The sequence below is a fragment of the Anopheles ziemanni genome (assembly GCF_943734765.1).
Source record: "Anopheles ziemanni chromosome X unlocalized genomic scaffold, idAnoZiCoDA_A2_x.2 X_unloc_48, whole genome shotgun sequence".
NCBI classification, from domain to species: Eukaryota; Metazoa; Arthropoda; class Insecta; order Diptera; family Culicidae; genus Anopheles; species Anopheles ziemanni.
The window spans coordinates 64,638-72,500 of record NW_026689816.1 but is presented as its reverse complement, the minus strand read 5'-3'; positions in this window follow the sequence as shown (position 1 = coordinate 72,500).

Here is a 7,863-nt window from a genome sequence, read left to right as displayed (position 1 = left end):
TCCTCCATGCTGCTGCCGCTCGAAGCACCTAGCGTCCTCCAGGACGAGCCTCCAAACTGGCACAATTCCGGCAACGACGCAACACGCGCGGTACGAGGCGGTGCGGAAGGCCGAAGCTGCCCGCTGCACCACTCGTCGCTGTGCCCGCTCCAGGATCCGCTGCCCTTCTCGTACTTCGACGACGGAGCTCCACACTGGTGCAGCATACCGCAGCACCGACTCCACCACCGCCGCCAGCAGACGCCTCTTGGCATGCTTGGGACCACTGTGGTTCCGCATCAGGCGAGAGACGGCGTCGCCCACTCTCTGCGCCTTCTCAGCGACCTGCGTGAGATGCGGAATCCAGGACATTTTGCTGTCAAGCAGCACTCCCAGATAGCGTAGCTGCTTTCCCACAGCCACTACTTGATCGTTAACGATAACGGTGACAGGGTTGCGTGGATCGTCCACGGCAACGCTCCGTTTCGATACAAGTACCGCCTCCGTCTTCTGCGGCGCGATGCTGAGTTGATGCGCCACCATCCACTCATTCACCACGGTGACTGCGGCAGCCGCTCGGTCCGAGGTGTCCCGTGGTCCCACGCCCTCCACAAGCAGCACCAAGTCGTCCGCGTACGCCACCAGCTCGACACCTTCTGGAAGCTGCACAGACAGGACGCTGTTGTACATAACATTCCACAGGGTGGGGCCGAGGATCGACCCCTGTGGAACGCCTGCACTAAGCGGCCTGGACGCTGCGCCGTCGTCGCACTCGTACACCAGTCGCCGATCCTCCATCCAGCTAGCGAGCATCCTCTGCAGGTCGGCCGGGACCTCCATGTCCCGGGCCGCTGCAGCGATGTGGCTCCAGCTAGCGGTGTTGAACGCGTTCCTGACGTCCAGTGACACTATCATCAGACAGTGGTGCACATGGCGTCGCGTAATCGGCTCCCTGGTGTTAAGCGCGAGGACTCTGCGGCACTCTTCGACTACCCTCAATATCGCCTGAGTCGTCGAACGACCCCGACGGAACCCATACTGCGCCGGATGGAGGCGAGGATTGTCCGGGGCCTCTAAATGCTCGTTGAGCCGGTCGAGCATGAGGCGCTCCAGGACCTTGCCAACGCCGTTTAGCATCCCCAGGGGTCGGAACGACGAGGACTCTCCTGGGGGCTTACCGGGCTTCGCCAGCAGCACCAGCCGCTGCTCCTTCCACGGTGATGGGAACACACCGTGGTCAAAACAGGACTGGTACACACGCCGGAAGACCTCGGGGTGTTGGCGGATGGCAGCCTTCAGCGCTCCATTACAGATCCCGTCGAGGCCGGGCGCCTTCCGGGGGGCCAAGGATCGCGCTATCTCCAGCAACTCCTCGTCCGTGACCGCGCGCGTCTGAGGAGCACCATCTTCGGCGGCCAGTGGGGTCGGCCACACGAAGGGATCGTGTTGGGGAAACAAGTCGTCTACGATGCGCTCAAGCACTGCGCGATCCCTTTCGGGAGGGACGCGGCTGCCCCGCAGGCGAGCCATCACGACCTTGTACCCAGCTCCAAACGTATTCTCCTCGGCCTCCCGGATGAGGTCATCGAAGCTTTCGTCCTTGCTCGCCTTGATGGCCCGGGACAGGCGCAATCTGAGAGCCATGTGGCGCTCAGCCGCTGCCGATCGCTCACCAGGGTCCGTGGTGGAGCGGGCGCGTTCGCTGGCTGCCTGGCACTCTCCTCGCAACCTGTCGAGTTCCGGGGTCCACCAGAACGCGGAGGACCGCACCTGAAAGGCTGGGCCGTGGTTCCGCTCCATGGTCTCGTCGCAGGCGCGTGCGAGACCAGCCACCAGGCCTTCGGGTGAGTCCGCGAGCTCCGAAAAGTGGTTGTGCCGCAGAGCCTCCACGTACGTTTCCGCGTCGAACTGCCGCACCTTCCATCTGCGTCCTGCTGCTGCACCGCTGCTGCCCGTTCCAGGATGCTGCTCCTCTCGAGTACCCCGCTGCTGCTGCTGCTGCTGCTGCTGCTGCTGCTGCTGCTGCTGCTGCTGCTGCTGCTGCTGCGGACGAAACACCTCGAAGCTCAGGTACTGGTGGTCGCTAGCGCTGTAGGACTCCAACACCTTCCAAGTTCCTGTTCGCGCGAGGCCCGGGCTCGCGAACGACACGTCTACCACGCTGGCCGTGGCAACCCCATTCCCGGTGAAGGTGGGTGTGTTGCCCCGGTTAAGCGTCTCCAGGCCGAGGTAGTTCATCGCCGTGCGCAACTCAAGACCCTTTGGCGTGTCGGAGAAGCCTCCAAAAGCCGTATGGGCAGCGTTGAAATCTCCCGCGACCACCAGTCGTGCCTGACCCTGAACTTCGATCTCCAGGAGGTCGAGGTACTGCTCAAACCTGGGTGGTCTCCAGCTAGGGGAGGCGTAGCAGCTGACGAAGCAGATTCCACCGATCTGCGCTGCCACCATCCCAGGGGAACCGCTCCATACACGCTGGATGGGTGATGCGCCTGTAGCAATGACCGCAACCTGCCCATTGCAGTCCACCGCCCAATTCCCGTTGCCACCCGGGGGACGGTAGATCTCGCTGGCCAGGACGACATCGACCCTCGCCTCCCTAGCCGTCTGCAGCATGAGGTCCTGCGCTGCTCGACCCCTACCCAGGTTGATCTGCAGTACCCTCAGCACGGACCGATCCTCCTGGTTACGTGTCCGTCTTAGCGGGAGCACGGCGCTGGCTTACTCCTACACAGCGGATCCCCGATCATGTGGGGTTCTCCACAGACCATGCACCTCACCGGGGCGGTGCAAGTCTTGGCAATATGGCCCTTACCGCCACACCTAAAGCAGCAGTCTGACCTATCCACTCCTTTGCAGGCGGCTGCATGATGCCCCCGTTCCTTACAACGGAAACACCGCTGGTCAGGTAGGCCAAGCGGTGGGAGTATCTCCATGCGCACCCGTGTGTAGCCTATGCGGAGCGTATTCTCGCTCAGCGTAAGCGCCTGGCGCCGAGGGATACGCATGCGTGCTACTTGCAGCCCATCGCTGCGGGTCCGCATAAAGACATCCTCCGCAGCGACATTTCCACCGCTGGCGAGCTTAACTGCCTGCGCCACCTCGTCGGCCGTGACAAGCATATCGACGCCTCTCAGCTCGACCATCGCCATTTCTGTTTGGAGGCTTGCCGTTGCGGTATCTCCCACCGCTTTGGCCACCTTCTCAAGGACCGCATTGCTGTCCGCTTTCTTAGCCAGGTAAAGGGTCAGCACATTGTCAGCTGACCGCCGGGGACGATCGATGGCTTCGTCCAAGTCGCGGTTTTGCCGAACAGCCATATATATCTCCTTATAGCTGCACTCGGGCAGAGCCGTCAGCTTAATGGCGTCGGGACGCGTCTTCCTCGGGCGCGATCGTCGCTTCTTCTTCTTCTGGCCGGCCTCCGGGATCACAACATTTTTCGGTGGCGGGTTCCGAACCTTCTGCGTCTTCAGAAGGGACGCCGATGTTGTTGCAGTTGGGGCTGCGGCCGCCTGTGAACTACGCTTCCGAGATTGAACTTCGAACCAGGGGTTCTCCCGTCGTTGCGACTGAATCTGCAGGCTTTGCTCCTCATCGTCCCGCCGTTCCTGCTCCAGCTGAGCCTCCAGTTCGCGCAGCTGGTTCTTAAATAAGCGGATCACGCTATCACGCTTCAGCTGGCGCTCCTCCTCGCGCCGCCGGAAGAACTCCTCAGCCTGATGAACGCTTGCACGCTGATCGTTCAGGTCACGCCCTGAGCGAGACTGGCTGCGCTGACGTCCCGCCCGAGACCGGCTACGTTGACGCTGCTGATCTTTCAGCCGCATCTCCTGTTGTTGCTGCTGCGACTGCAGCTTCTGCTTCTGAGGCCCTGCGCGGGAACGGCTGCGCTGGCGCTTCTCCTTCTGCTGCTTCTCCTGCTGTTGTTGCTGCTGCTGCTGCTGGTGCTGCTGCTGCTGCTGCTGCTGCTCCTGATCTAGCTGCTGCTGCTGCTGCTGCTGCTGCTGCTGCTGCTGCTGCTGCTGCTGCTGCTGCTGCTGCTGCTGCTGCTGCTGCTGCTCCTTCCTTTTTCCAGACATGGAAGATGGACCCGGCTGTGAGGCTGAGAGGCCGCCAAAGTTTGCCTCAATCAGCTTTTGCAAGATATCCATCTTCCTAGTTTGGTTTTCTACAGTCCTCATTAAGCCAGCCACCGTGTCTGCGAGCGCCTCCACCTGCATTCGCAGCGAGGCTTCGGTGCGCTCCGGCTGCGCTAGAGATGACACCTCCATCTGCATCTCCGCCTCTAGACTCAACGGCTCAGAGCCGGAGTCTACTACGATGGTGCCTGGTTCCGTTGCATGCAGCTGCACCGCCAGGCGCCTTGTCCGTGACAGTGAACTATCACGCGATCTAACTGTCAGCTTCGTTGTCCCCTCTCCCTCGGGGGGCGAGCCAGAAGGCCTCTTGCCCAGCAAAACCTCACTGCTGACGTCCATCGCCGGACGTTGCCGAGGTTGCTACACGGCTTGAGGGGAGAGAACAAAGGGGGGGGGGGGGGTGGGGGGGGGAGTGTGGGCACTCAACCCCGGCCCCAGATATTAACTGTGCCGACCACTTACCTCCAAAGTGCCGCGATCTCGACAGGGAAGATCGGGCCTTCGATGGGTCAATAACAGCTATCAAAGGGCACTCTGCCACCTGCAACTACTTGGAACGCCACTTGCCACCTATAACACCGTCAGCCCCCACCAAATACCCGCGAAACCGCCACGAAACCGCGAAACCGCAGCTCAAATCACGATTTCGAGCAGTTCCAGCGGTATATATAGGCTCCAGGGGGTGGGGGGGTGAGGGGGGGGTGGGCGGGGGTGGAAGTGGGGTGGATGCGGGAGGGGTCCTACACGACCCACGGGGGGTACCTAGGTACCACTGGGGCACAACACCACTTTTCCTGCACTTCTAGCACTTCCACTCGATTCTGCTCGATTTCTTCCGTTGCTCAAGGGCCGGGATTTTGCTCGTAGGGCCGTACGAAAAACCGGCACAACTTACACCGAAAAGTTTTCCGCTCACCGTTCGGCCAAAACACAACCGATCTTCTCGCGGTTTTCGCCAAAAATTTTTAAAAAATTTTCTCCGTCGATAGACACCAAACACGACCGGGAAAACGGGAAAAAATTTTCCCCGGATTTCCCGGCTGACAGCTTGTCAAATCGTTTTCCACTTGTAACTCGGTCAATTTTCCACCGATTTGACCGCGGTTTCTTTCTAAAATTATTGTGGAAAATTTCGCGTCGATTGCCACTAATTTTCCGCGGGAAATCGGAAAATTTTTGGAAAATAGTTTTCCACACACAAAAAGTTTTTCACGTGTAATTTCCACAATTTCCGTTCGAGATCACCCGTTTTTTCACCAAACTGCTACAAATAATTTTCCGCATCCGCCAATACCAATTTTGCAGGAAAATTCGGAAATTTTGTTGTCGCCTATTTTGTTCCCACGGTCGTGACGTCACGCCTCGTGGGAATTGCACACACTTTCCGGATCTCTTATTCCGGCTATTTTTCACCGATTTTCGTGCGGTTTTCACTGGATTTTCACTAGTCAGCACCGCCGCCACCAATTTCGGACGAGTTAATCACGATCCGGAACAATTTTACACGTTTTCCAAAACACGTGGTTTTGGGGCCAAAACATGTAAACAAAGCACCTCACTTTCCGGATCTCTAATTCCGGCTATTTTTCACCGATTTTGATGCGGTTTTCGTTAGATATTCACTTATCCGCACCGCCACTACCGATTTCGGATGTGTTTTAATGGTTTCCGTGCAATTTTGCGTGCTTTTAGAAACACGCGGTTTTGCACCAAAAACGAACACAATACCGCACAATTTCCGGATCTCTAATTCCGGCTATTTTTCACCGATTTTGATGCGGTTTTCGTTAGATATTCACTTATCCGCACCGCCACTACCGATTTCGGATGTGTTTTAATGGTTTCCGTGCAATTTTGCGTGCTTTTGGAAACACGCGGTTTTGCACCAAAACAAACACAATACCACACCACTTTTTATTCGCTTTTCCGGCCAAAAACAAACGGATTTTGATCCGGTTTTCGCCGGCAACGCACTTTCAACCACACTTTTCACCAAAATAGTATCAGTTAACCGAGATTAAAGCACTTTTTTGATGAATTTGAACCACTTTCAACAGGAGCGTCTTTTGTTCAACCGAACGGTTTGACAGCTCACTTGCTACTACAGGGATAACTGGCTTGTGGCCGCCAAGCGTTCATAGCGACGTGGCTTTTTGATCCTTCGATGTCGGCTCTTCCTATCATTGCGAAGCAAAATTCACAAAGCGTAGGATTGTTCACCCTTTCAAGGGAACGTGAGCTGGGTTTAGACCGTCGTGAGACAGGTTAGTTTTACCCTACTGGTGTGCAAGTACTATCTCAATGGAATTCCTGTGCAGTACGAGAGGAACCACAGGTACGGACCAATGGCTCAATACTAGTCCGAGCGGACTTTGGTATGACGCTACGTCCGTCGGATTATGCCTGAACGCCTCTAAGGTCGTAACCGAACCAGGCTGGTAGTATATGTATAGGAGTCGTTAGCTAGATGGCTAATAACATCACGAGACCGGATTGAGTCTTCTATAGACTCTTTCCATTTATTGGAAACCCTCAAACTGAGCCTATCGCGAGTGCGCTCGCCGAAGTACCTGAAGTGGGAAAAGGCGTTGTGCTTGCCGATCTTCCAAGAATAGTTTCGACTCCTAAGACCACCCGAAAACGACGGGTTTGCAGGCTGGGCGCTACGCATTGAAGAGAGATGTACATTTCGATCCTTTCAGGCGACCCATGCTTGGTGGTTGTGTGCGGTGTGCTCCCCCCGGGGGGCACATGCGGCATACCGTGTGTGGACTAGTTGGACCCACCCTTGCGGTGGACCGACCGGTCAGTGGTGTTTGCGGGTTAACACATGCGAGCGTTGCGGCCCAGAGGCCTTACCGCCTTTCACTGCGGGTTCGTCAAGAACTTGGAGATGGTCGCAACGCATCGGGTCCTCCCGGGGTACTTGGTGTTTGGATGCTGGCTTGGTGATTAAACACTTGATATTCCATCTTCGGATGAATTTCGGGTGTCACCTGTTGCCTAAGACCACTTGCATGTTTAGCTCGCCGTGGGGTAGCAAGCGTTGTGATCTAATGGCCTTACCGGGCAAACACTTTCGGTTCGTCAAGGACTTGGAGTGCCGGGACGGGTTGGCGGATCCATCACTCTGAGTATGCCGGGTTGATACTTGGGGTTGGTTTGGTTTTGGTGACCCAATACTAGATGTACCATCTCGGTGGTATGTCAGTATCACCTATACTCCAGACCACTTGCATGGTTAGCAAGCGTTGTGATCTAATGGCCCAACCGGGCAAACACTTTGGGTTCGCAAGGACTTAGAGTGCCGGGACGGGTTGGCGGATCCAACACTCTGGGTACCTCCGGGTACTTGGGGTTGGTTGAGGACTTGGTGAACAAACACTTGATATACACTCTCCGGATGTACTTCGGGTGTCACCTGTTGTCCGAGACCACTTGCATGGTTAGCAAGCGTTGTGATTCAATGGCCCTACCGGGCAAACACTTTGGGTTCGCAAGGACTTGGAGTGCCGGGACGGGTTGGCGGATCCAACACTCTGGGTACCTCCGGGTACTTGGGGTTGGTTGAGGACTTGGTGAACAAACACTTGTTGTACACTCTCCGGATGTACTTCGGGTGTCACCTGTTGTCCGAGGCCACTTGCATGGTAGCAAGCGTTGTGATACAATGGCCCTACCGGGCAAACACTTTGGGTTCGCAAGGACTTGGAGTGCCGGGACGGGTTTGCGGATCCAACACTCT